General features: G+C 31.5%; 1 long non-coding RNA gene across 2 annotated transcripts; it reads left to right on the top strand.

Annotated features, from left to right (window-relative positions):
• The first annotated feature begins 1,018 nt into the window (after window positions 1–1,018).
• LOC112498385 (uncharacterized) lies at window positions 1,019–9,304 on the top strand. 2 transcript variants are annotated; one of them, XR_008053308.1, is made up of 4 exons: window positions 1,019–1,254; window positions 2,181–2,345; window positions 3,010–6,116; window positions 8,905–9,304. It is a non-coding gene; the product is annotated as an uncharacterized LOC112498385 (long non-coding RNA). The 2 variants fall into 2 exon arrangements; XR_008053307.1 differs by lacking the exon at window positions 1,019–1,254 and having other exon boundaries at window positions 1,915–2,345.
• The last annotated feature ends 1,668 nt before the right edge of the window (window positions 9,305–10,972 follow it).

Genomic DNA, 10,972 nt, shown 5'->3' with positions numbered 1-10,972 from the left:
TAGCCTTATCAGTTTTCGTTAATCAATGCCAGAGGAGGACAACCTTCAATTCTGGACGTTATCGGTTAACCGCTTAAAATAAACGGTTCACCGTTAGGTTCTAGTAGCCTTCCCATCTTGGGTGTTTTCCGTTAAGCATAAACGGCTAGAGCTTAGGCAATGTGGTGCTCTCTGGTGCTAATCGGTTAACCGTTTAAAAGCAAACGGTTTACCGTTAATTTCCAGTAACCTCCCCATCTTATGTGTTTTCCGTTTTTCACAAACGGTTAGAGGTTTAGGAAATGTGTTACTCTCTGCCTATAATCGGTTAACCGTTTAAAATAAACGGTTCACCGTTTAAAATAAACGGTTCACCGTTTAAAATAAACGGTTCACCGTTTATAACCAGAATTGCAATTTTAAACAAGTTTTTGTAGAGAATCTCTTTCTAATTTGAAAAACCATCTTTTATGAAGAAATCAGGTAATGATTAAAAGGGTTTTCGTTTATTAAGAAATAGCTCCAATATTTTTGTCAAAATACATTTAAAATTTGTTATCATCAAAATCAATATTATTAACATATTTATGTTAACATTCTGGAGTTAGTTTTGAGTTATTGATCCGGGTTCAAAACTCGGAATCCAGGAACCCGGCCCGGACCCACATGAGAAAAAGTCGGGTTTTAATCCGGGTCCAGGAACAAAAAAATAGTGTCTGGGTCCGGAACTGGGAAGGCAAAACCCAGACCTGGACCTGGATTTTGCCATCCCTAGAAGAGATTATGTTAGCACATGCAATTGGATCACGCTAGCTCAACATTGGTGTGCTTGAAATTTGCATGGTAGCTGGCTCATGCAATCATGCTTGACTTTTCAACATGTTTGTCTTACATTATTATGTATCAAGTGTTTTTTTTTTTTTGGATGTGATAGATTAAGTGTTTCTAATCACTCAATTAGTCAATATTAGAGGAGATTATGTTCTCTTCTTTGCTGATTTTGATTATTTATGTACAGTTTTTTTGGTACTTGTTGAGTTGGAACTCAATGGGAGTACACATTTTTTTCCCCAACAACACAAAAAAACACAATTGCTTCTTCAACTTCTTCTCTTATCCATATGCTGAAAAAAAAGAAAAAGAACATTGAACAATCCATTGAAGAAAGAAGGCATTTATATTGTGATCAAAAGGAGGTTTTCCACTTGTGATTTCCTTTCAGACATTAATGTGATCCAACATTCGATCATTCAGCTGCAAGACTCGTGAAGAAAGGTAGGGTCTTGAATCCTTTTATTTTCTTTTAATTTAAGAGGCATTTACTCATAAAAACCCTCTGCTTTTCCTCAAAACAAATATATTTGCCTTATTAGCTTAAGTTCTCTTTAAGCAAAGCACTTCATTGGAATTCATTTACTTACAAAAATCCTCTCTATTTAAGATTTGCCCAGGCACACTCTCCTGTCAAGATCTGAAAAGTTAATTTTTCTAATATATTTTGGGATTTGTGGTATGATATTTTCTTTTCTTTAAAAAAAGGATAACATAAAATTGTGTAAAATCAATTAAAGTAGAAATTTGATTCATACATAACTATAACTTAAGTGATCACATAATAGTTGATTTCTTTTTACAATTTCGACATGCTTATTTATTTTTTGTATAATTTTTATTTTATTTTTACTATTATATTTTTTACTATAGTAAGCTGAAAATTGATATTATATTTTAAAAACAAAAATAAATATATTATTAATATAAATAAACTAAATATATTATATTTTAAAAATAAATATAAATATATTACTAATATAAATAATATAAATATATTATTATTGACTATTTTATTTTTACTATTATCTGACTTTATCACCGAGCGCGCATCTCAAATTCAAATGTTATTTTGCACACGATAATTCATTTACATTCTATTTATTCAAAAATCTGTTATAAATCAGTTAAGGGTTAGTGACGTGTCCAAGTTTGTTAACCGTGGTAGAGCGAAGAGTTAGAGAGTGTTTATTGAGCTCACGCTCTTCCTTGTCATTTCCTCTGTGAATTTTTATGGGTTTAAATACTTGAACCTTGGAATTGAGGCTACAACGCTTAGTGCACATGTGTTGAATATGATGGATCTCAGCTTGATTTGGGCTCAGAACAAACGATAAATAGACAAAGGAATGATAATATGGAATTTGCAGGCCCGGTTCAAGAGAGGAGTCGTTGAGGAATTATGGTATAATTCTCGTGCCTAGGACGTGTTCGATAATATGCCTACGAAGGAATGTGCATCCCACCTGATGTGTTGCATCAACTCTATGGTTTCCCAAGCAAAAGCAATCAATCAACAAGGTCAATTCGTGAAGGTTTGTCCTGCATGAGTCATAGCTAGTGAGCAGATTCTGAGATTCCCAAGCAAAAGCAATTAATTTTCTTCATTTGTTTACTAGCAATCTTCCATAACCATTGTGCTTGGCTGTGAAATAGCCCATTTGTGGCTGAACACAGAATCTGTTTTTTGTTTCTTTGTTGTTTTTTGCGAATCTTTGGCTTAATTTACAATTCATGGCATGTCTGAAAATGGGTAGATGAATATGTTAAATATGGACTCAGATTTATCCATGAAACAATCAAGAGGATTCAACATTTGATTTTTATTTTTCTTTTCTCCACCCCCATGTTTATTTTTGGTCGGAGGACTTGGTTGATAGGAATTGACAACTATTGATTTTCCTTTTTTTCGTTAAGCAACAGACCACAATGTCAATTTGAAGACTTTGTTGATAAGAATTGACAACTGTTGGTTCTTATTATTTGTTGTTGTTTAATAGAAGATGCCTTGGAATTCCACATTGTTGACATGTAGTTGATATTTAAACATTTTGGGATCTCTTAGAACGTTGAAAACTTGCAATTTTGGGATCATGATCACTTATTTAAGTAGTTAAACCTTTGCATAGTTTTATCAATATTTTCTTTCTTTCATTTTTTTTTTTTTGGTTCCCACTTATTTTTTGTTATAATGTTTAGGAAACTGATGTAGTTGAAGCATCATATTTGATCGCTTTAACAACAAAGAGATGCATGTCAGTGCTAAAGCCTTTTCTAATATGACCAATCAGACTTCACAAGAGTACCAAATTTAGGGGAGCTGATTTCTGAAAGATTTACAAGGTTGCAGGAGATTCACTCATTTTTTCTGCTTCAAAGAAGCTGATTCTGTTGAATTTGAAAGGTTGTACAAGTCTTTCAACTCTTCCAGGTAAGATCGCTATGAAATCTCTTAAGACACATGTTCTTTCTGGTTGCTGGAAATTGAAGGAATTTCTTGACATTGTGGGAAGTTCTTTCGGATGGAACTGATATTAAAGAAGTGCCATTATCAATTGAACTTCTATTTGGACTTGCTCAGTTGACTCTGAATGGCTGCAAAAATCTTGAGTGTCTTCCAAGGACCATAATTGCTCTAAAATATCTATCAACTTTGAATCTCTCTAGCCCTTTGAAATTCAGAGAGTTCCCAGAGAAAACTTCAAGCAGGGATCAGCTCTTGGAGCTTCATTTGGAAGGAACTGCTATAAGAGGATTCCCAGCATCTATTGAACTTCTTTCTGGCAATGTCTTGTTGAATTTGAAAGATTGCAAAAATCTCAAGAGTCGTCCAAGTACCATAAATGGTTTGAGATCTCTTAGAACGTTGTATCTCTCTGGCTGCCCCAAACTTAAAAATGTGCCAGAGACCTTGGGAAAAGTTGAAAGCTTGGAAGTTAGATTGTCTTGTTAGAATCGGGCCAAAATGTAGAATGATTTCGACTATGTGGAACAGAGTGCAGTGGAGACAGTAACAAAGTTAGCAAAAGCAGAATCGCTAAGGTACTTTACAAAATTAATATTTGCCTTTAGAACATGCAGTACCGTATTACTTCTATGTGCATTCCTATCAATATCTTCGACTGAAAGATTCAGATTCATGGAAGAAGAATGTTGATAAGGGCATAGGCTTGCTCACTCAAGATTCAGATTCATGGAAGAAGAATGTTGATAAGATTCAGCTATCTACAACAGCAATATCAGCTTGCTCACTCGCCTGCAATAGGCTGATTCAAACCTCAAGAGCCATGCCGAAGAGTTGAATCAAACAACAGCAAATTCACATCTTAGGTGGCCTTTTCTTCCAGCTTAGTCACTGCATCATTTTTTATAGCAGGTTCGTTCTATAATAATCTCATAGGCACATATCATGAACTTTGTTTTATCATGCTTGCGTACTTTGTTTATTTCTGCACAGTGATATACACATTCACTATCTATATTTTGCATGACTACTATAAATTTAAGTAGAAATTGATTTTTGAATAAGCTCTTATCCTTTATTAATCATATAAAAAGTTCATACGTCAGGGTATATGACTATTTACAGCTGTTTTGCGGATGGATTCGTAACCTTACTAAGTAATATTATCAACAATTTTTGGATTTGCTGATTTTAGAGCCTGGTCTTAGAATCCATAATGCATTGACAAATACAGAAATGATCAAATTACTAGCCTCAGTAGTTGCTATTTATGTTATTATTGAAGGATGATTCAAATTCTTTATGTATGTTAGTTTTTTTTTGGGCGGGAAATTTAAGTTTTATCTTAGTTGACTCTATTGACCACTGCTTGTATCAAAAAAATCTGAATACTGGTCGTACAAGTACTATATAGCAGACCTGAGGGCATGCGAGGAGAGACCAAAATCGAGTCAGATGGAAGGCTTGATCAAAGGCCAACACGTAGTTTGTCTCCAAGAAACTCGGGCACAAAGCCCATTCAGCGACAGTTACATTGTCCATTGACCCCTGATTTCAAAGACGCAGCACGCACCTTTTCACTTCCAAGCCAACAGTAATCGTGGGGAAGATGGAGTCGATGGTTCAGGTTGGGTATAAAAGCTACGGAGAATGGAGAGAATGGAGGTAAAAAGGGCTGGACAATTTTTTTTTTATTTCCATATTTTCTTTCTCTTTGACTTATCTCTCTCGATAATTCTCTCTATTTATTTTTCTTTGTTTTGAGAATTAAGATTTCTAACTTTCAATTGATATAATTAAGCCATGAGTTTGTGATACAAGTTTTTCTAAAAGAGACTCAATTACTGATTTGAGCGTCGGAGGATTTTCGCCAAAAAAAATTTGGTGCCCCTCTAATTGGATATTGTGAGTATAGGTGATTCAACTTAGCGAGTTTTGGTTGAAGCTATCTACTCGAGTGCGATAGCCGTCGCACTGAATCAGCTCCCTAGCAAACAAAATTTAAACGTTGGCGCAGATAGCATGGTCGCAGTTCCATCGATCAGATTCCTGCATCAACACCATCAGACTCTACCAAGTTTACCTCAAGTCTCCATCAAGACACAACATGATGATCCATGTCACAACAACGTCCATTATTTTATTGGTGCACAATTTGCTATTGTCAAGCAAATTGCTGTCCCTTTGACAAAATTTACCAAGTTTAGTTATATGGTCGGCCACCATTTTCAACATATACACAATAAATGCATTCCCCTCAAATAATAAGGTCATTCACATGTAATCATATAAGTTAATTGATAACATTAACTGGTTGACTTAGTTGGCATTTTCATTTCATCAAGTTAGTTTATAAAATTTTGACATTCACATTTCACTTTTGCAATAAGCCCATCATTTTGAAGAAATCTTGTCACTTATTTTGTACTAAATTTTTAAGATCAAATATAATAGCCTCCATGACCATGAGTATCCAAAAAGAAATCATCGTAATCTTACAGATGTTACGATTATATTTAATGGAAATGACTCAGAAATCTACTTCTAATAGACGTCTTTAGATTTAGTCCCGTGTATTCATACAATTGAAGCTTCCAGGAAATTTCGCGGTAATGTCACTTTTTGACCAAGACTTGCTTTTCGTTTTGTCATACAAACAAACAACAACAGAGACGGGAAGATAGAATTTGTGTGACGCACAACTATGCTTTCTCAATAAAACAGAACTTTAATTCTCCAAATAGAAGTCCTCTGCTTTCCCCTGAAACAAATTTATTTGCCTAAAGCAAGTACTTCAGTGGAATTCCATTAAGTAGCTGCCTGCTACAGTACAGTCAACGCTGTAAGTTCTATCTTATACACACATTTCTCTTTTATTTTCAGTATTAATTTCTATATCATGGATCTATGTTAGAAAAGAAGAAAGTGGAGGCAAGCTAGAATGTGAAATTTTGTATAATTATTTTAGGAAAAAATTTGCTAAAATGGTCACATAGATTCTCTTGGCTAAAATATTTTCAGTATTAATTTCCACACTCTCAAAATTTGCTAAAATGGTCACATAAATTCTCTTGGCTTCATAAATATTCATTAAGACCCTTTTTAACAATTATCCCTTGAATTATAACAACACAAAAATTTATTTTAAATAAATTTCTGTAATAAGTACATATATAATATTAAAATAATCTAATATATAAATTATTATAAAATTTAAAAATTATTTTGAATATTAAGCAAAATTATTTTTATATTATTATTCTGTTTTTCGCATACTAATAATATAAATTCAATATACATTTAACATTCAAAATAACTTACAAATTCTATGTTATATATTCTATTTATAATTTTTTATATTACCTTTTTTTATATCATGTCTATATTAGCATAAATGTAAAGTTAATTTTTGGATTAATGGATTGAAGTATTAGTTAAAACTATCAAGATATATTGATAATAGCAAAATACTAAAAATAATTTACATGACATGTATGTGTTAATTTAGTTAACTATATTTATTTTAATATTTTATTTGTCAATTGCATACAACTGTAGCATTTACTTGATTTTAGAGCCTGGTCTTAGAGTCCATAATGCATTGAGAAATAGAGACATGATCAAATTCCAAGCCTCAGAAGTTGCTATTTATGTTATTATTGAAGGATGATTCAAATTCTTTATGTTTGTTAGTTTTTGTTTGGGCGGGAAATTTAAGTTTTATCCAAGTTGACTCTATTGACCACTGCTTGTATCAAATTTGAACAAATGTGCATACTAAATTTTTTTGGCGAAAAATGGAATTGAATAATAAATGTACAATAAAAAATTTCCATGTGTTGTGATTTTCACAGATGGATTAAAAAAAAAAAGATTGGCGGATTGAATAATGAATGTACAATAAATAAATAAAAAATACTTTTGTTGTGATTTTCACGGACGAATTAAAAAAGAGGGATTATAAGTGTATTTAAACAGTCCATTAGCGGGGTCCGGTTACTTTTTTTAACAACTTTTGCAAGGCATTTCCGACTTTCGGAGAACTATTTTTTTTTTAACGTTGAATTTTTTAACATACCTCAGCTTAGGATCAAGCTTCGGGTTTGATAGAAGGTTTGTTCTATAATAATCTCATATGCACATAGCTTGATATTTATTTTATGGGAGATTCCCAATTTTCTTATAGCGCAATCAATATTTACTATTTGTTCCCTATTGCTTTTATAATAGTCAATAATTCTTCCGATAGCATAAGTTTATAATATTATTTTTATTTTCAAGTACACTTTTATTCATATTTATTATTGATTAAATAAATTACATTAATAGAAATTAAAATAAAAAATTAAGTATTAAAAATAAGAAATATATGTTTTGATGCAAAAAAATTAATAACAAAATATTTTTTTTGTACTTTTTATTCTATAACATTTTCTTATAATAAATATATAAGAAAATTATTATAAAATGATAAAACATTATTATAAGAAAACTTGAATGATAAATAAAAAATTATTACAAGATAAATAATAAAATATTTTGCTTGCAATGTTAACATTTAATTTTAAAATATTATAAAATATTTATTATAAGAAAATGTTCACAAAATAAAATGATGAGAAAAAAATCTTATTATTAGTTTTTTTGTTCAGATCAAAGCATATATTTCTTTTTTTAATACTTAATTTTTATTTACTTTATATTCATATGATTTATTTAATTTATAAAAAATATAAATAAAAGAGTGGTTGAAAATAAGAATAATATTGTAAACTTATTATGTTGGGAGATTATTAGCTATTATAAAAACAACATAGTGATAAATGGTATATATGCTGTATATTGATTATAGAAGGGGAAAATTAACAATCTCCCTTTATTTTATCATTCACTATAACAAAGATTCTCTATTTTGCATGACCATTATAAATTTAAGTAGAAATTGTTTTTTTTTAATAAGCTTTATAAATTGAAGTAGAAATTCCTTTTTTAATATGCACTTATCCTTTTATATCATGTCAAAAGTTGTGAGGGTAAATGTTTGAGTAGTCCTTGTATTTTAGTTTAAATATCTGTTTGGTTATTATATTTTACAAAATATCTTATATTTTATAATAATACCCTTAATACAATTTTGGAGGCATTAATCTATGAAAAATGTTAATAAACAAATTTACCCATAATTATTTGTTGGCAAATTAACTAATAATTATCAGTTTGAATGAACTGGTATTTTTCATACTCTTAAAACAATCTTCTAATGATTTAAAATCAAATTAATACTAACTAACTTAAAGCAATATTTAATACCCTTGCAATTATAGTCTTTACAATAATTATTTAAAAAATTAATTTACCAAATTAATCCCAAAAATAAAATTAAAAAATTATTTTTATTTTTATTTTTATTTTTATTTTACCTTTAAGGTTATTTCGATAACTAACTTTCTTTATAGATAAATTCATTAACATCCTCAAGAATATCGTTGCCTGTGTATTACTATAAAAGTAAAAAGAAAAAGAAAGTTTGTTAGAGTGCAATTTATGCACTAGTTTTACATTGTTTACTTCCCTTAATATCGATGTTTTGCACTTAATAATAATGATTTACTTGTGTTTTACTTTTGTAGGTGCAATTCTATTGATTGGTGATAAAATTGAGCTACAAGATGATTTTTAAGGATGATTGTTCTCTTGGAGAAATTATGAGCAGCAGAAGAACTTTATTGATAAGGCGTGGGCGCGTGCTGTCAACTGCGGACCTGCAATTTTTAGTTTAACGTGTTTTGTATTTTTGGCTATTTTGTAATTACGAATTTAATATTTAAGATATTAGTATTTTATTTTAAATAGAACTCTAAAAGAGAAGAGAGAGAGAGTATTTAAGGAGGAATCTATTGTGAAAGAAAGAGGGGGATTTTGGATTGGAGAAAAAGAAAAGAAACCCTAGATCTAATTTTTCTCTTCTCTCTATGAAGAACTAAACCTATTTTTCTGGTTGAAGGATAATGAAGCTTTGATTCATCACTACTGTGAGATCTTTCTTATGCTTTAATTGTTTTATTACTTTTTGGGTATTTGTTTATTCTCTGAATTAGTTTCATGATTATGTTTGTTACTTAGGTAATTGGCCACCATTTAATTATCAACTTAATCTATTGTCAATTAAAGGATTCATCGTATGAAGAATTTAATGTTTGTGACAAATAACATAGCAGAGAGTTGTGTTGTGAGAATAAACAATCTAATTTAAATAAATCATCATATGTGTTGATTAGGATTTGGGTCTCTCTAGTTTTTCAGGCTGTCAATTGATTAAATCCTATGATCGTATCTAGGGTTGTCTATTGATTAGGGAAATATCCAACGGTCGTACCTTGGTTATCGACTAGTTAAGGAGAGATTGGCTATTAGAGGGTCTCAATAGCTATAACTGGTCTATTCATAAGTAATAATAATCTATATTTGAATCAATGATCAGTAGTCGAATCAAGCTGAGTTAATTCCTTCAACCAGAGCTTTCTCCAATTTGAATTACAACTTTAATTTGCATTTTTGTTGATTTTTATTATTGTCAACAATTCCCCCATTTTACGTTTTACGTTTCAAAAGGATTTAAATAATTACTGATCTCTGTGGACACGACCCTGCTCAATCACTATACACAATTTATTTAGAGTAGGAATTTATTTTTGCTGGCTTCGATAACCATCAAATTTTGGCGCCGTTGTCGGGGATTGGTGTCATTTATTTAATCCTTTTTACGTTTTACTTTGTGTATGGTTCGTTCTTCTCGTACAGGTACACTTTCGTTTGATCCTAAAATTGAGAAGACAGCTCGCCAGCTGAGACAGCAGACGAAGCGAGCTAAGCAACGATCCTCATCGCCTTTGCTTTCTGAAACAGATACGGTGCCTGATTTAGTTGAATCATCTAGTGATTCAGAAGAACAAGTGATGGATAGACCTGCACCTATAGAAAGAACTCTTAGAGAGTTAGCTGAACCAAACTTGAATCAACAACCACTCTGCATTCAATATGTAGATTTGGAGGTAAATTTTGAATTAAAGTCCGGTCTTATTCATTTATTACCCAAGTTTCATGGTTTTGCAGGTGAAGATCCTCATAAACATCTTAAGGAGTTTCATGTTGTGTGTTCAAGTATGAGACCACAAGGCGTGACTGAAGAGCAGATTAAGCTGCGTGCTTTTCCTTTCTCTTTAGATGGACTAGCTAAAGATTGGTTATACTACTTGCCTCCTGGATCGATTACAACGTGGAATGGTTTGAAGAAGCAGTTCCTCGAGAAGTACTTTCCTGCTTCAAGAGCTGCTAACATCAGAAAAGACATTTGTGGGATTAGACAACTTCCTGGGGAGACTTTGTATGATTATGTGGAGCGATTCAAACAATTATGTGCCAGCTGTCCTCAGCATCAGATTTCTGATCAACTTCTTATTCAATATTTTTACGAAGGATTATCATTGATGGATAGGAGTATGATAGATGCTGCTAGTGGAGGCGTGTTGGTGAACAAGACCCCTACTCAAGCAAGGGAGTTGATCTCAAATATGGCTGCCAATGCACAACAATTTGGCAGCAGACAAGATGCCACTTCAAGAATGGTTAATGAGGTAAATATTTCTTCTGTTGAACAACGTTTAGATAAACTTACTTCTCTTGTGGAAAAGTTTGTTG

The sequence above is a fragment of the Citrus sinensis genome, chromosome 3 (genome assembly GCF_022201045.2).
Source record: "Citrus sinensis cultivar Valencia sweet orange chromosome 3, DVS_A1.0, whole genome shotgun sequence".
NCBI classification, from domain to species: Eukaryota; Viridiplantae; Streptophyta; class Magnoliopsida; order Sapindales; family Rutaceae; genus Citrus; species Citrus sinensis.
This window is presented reverse-complemented; position numbering and strand designations above follow the sequence as displayed.